This window comes from Penaeus monodon, chromosome 1 (assembly GCF_015228065.2).
Source record: "Penaeus monodon isolate SGIC_2016 chromosome 1, NSTDA_Pmon_1, whole genome shotgun sequence".
NCBI classification, from domain to species: domain Eukaryota; kingdom Metazoa; phylum Arthropoda; class Malacostraca; order Decapoda; family Penaeidae; genus Penaeus; species Penaeus monodon.
Window position 1 is genome coordinate 25,528,264 of NC_051386.1, and position 1,442 is coordinate 25,529,705.

A 1,442-nucleotide genomic window follows, 5' to 3' on the forward strand; every position below is an offset into this window, starting at 1 on the left:
TGATTATGCTGCCTTGAGGACACCTGCGTGCATGTGAATGGTGTGTGAAATCTTACCTTTAAATTTAAGTTTTGTTTGCGAGTAAAGTAAATTTTGGAAAGAAGAGGGGGAAGGAAGAAGGGGGAATGGGGGAAGGATAGGAGGAGGGGGGAAAATGAATTTTAGTAGAAGAAAAAGGAGCCGGGGCTTAACCCAGCATGCAGGGTAAAGTTTGGGGTAATAGTTGAAAGTAGGTTCTTTGAAGGGAGGAAAGGGCGCCGTCCTTGAATCCTTTTGTGTTCGGTGCGTGTGCCCTGGGGCGTATGCGCTTTCCCTCCGCCACACGAGTCTGCGCGTCGAGAGCGTCCAACAACAAACATATGGCTAAGCATAAGCCTGTGTCAGCTTTTTATGGCTGTCTCATTTGGTTCTCTGACACTCGGTGCTTACCGTGGCGGTGGCTAGCTATGAAATTTGCGCAGTTCTGACTTCCCCCGGGGCCTTTTCACTTATGGGCCTGGCCTGTGTCAGCTTTTTATGGCTGTCTCATTTGCTTCTCTGACACTCGGTGCTTACCGTGGCGGTGAGTTGCCACAGGCGCTCCTGTAGCCGTGGTAAGAATCTCGCATAATCTTTTACCAGCACGACGGCTGTGTTCTGCGGGCCTTTCTTTGGAATTGCGTGTGCACACAATTCTCAAAGTAATGTACAAGTGTGGCGTTCGCTCGCCGCAATGCATGCAATACCTCTCTTCACGTTCAAATTGTTTGTATGATCTGCCATGCACAGTGGTAACCTAGGCGCTTTCTGTGCAGAATGACTTCGGTACCTCTGTTGTTTATTTCAGAGAGTACCAGTGGTTCATAGCCGGTGGCGTCTGAGTACCAGCTGGCCGAGGGGGAGGATCTCGTTTCCTCTCTGTGAAGCGCGGGAGGAAGGAGGTGGCCATCACCGTACATTTCCTCCAAGTAATTTCCGGCTCTGATGTATTGTCAGGGGATTTAGGGGCTACCCCTGCCAACTTCGGCTAGTCTGTTACCCTCATGGATTTTGTGGCACCCCTTGCTGCGAAGCCGGCGCCTGCGTGTGGGTCAAGGGATCGACCGATCCATCCGTTGTAATATGTTCTGCTGCCCGGAGGAGTGATTGGTTGCAATGACCCTCTGGGTTTCTGCCTTTAGCTAGGCGTGAAATATTCATTCTTTTGGTTGCCATCTCATGCCCGAGAACTCTATCGAGGTTTGTGCCCATGGCGGAACTTCGCAAAGTCAGGGTGAGGGGAGTCCATGCCCTTGGCAAGAATTTGGTTCTTTGAGCTGATGGCGTATTAACACCCTGGCTGTGTGAGACAGCCAGGAGTTGTTTGAAAAACAGCTCGTTTCTTTTTTCTAGCATCTAAACTATTTTATGTCTTAGGCTTGGTTCCTGGGAGCCTGGATGACCTTTGAGAAGAATTGTGCTGC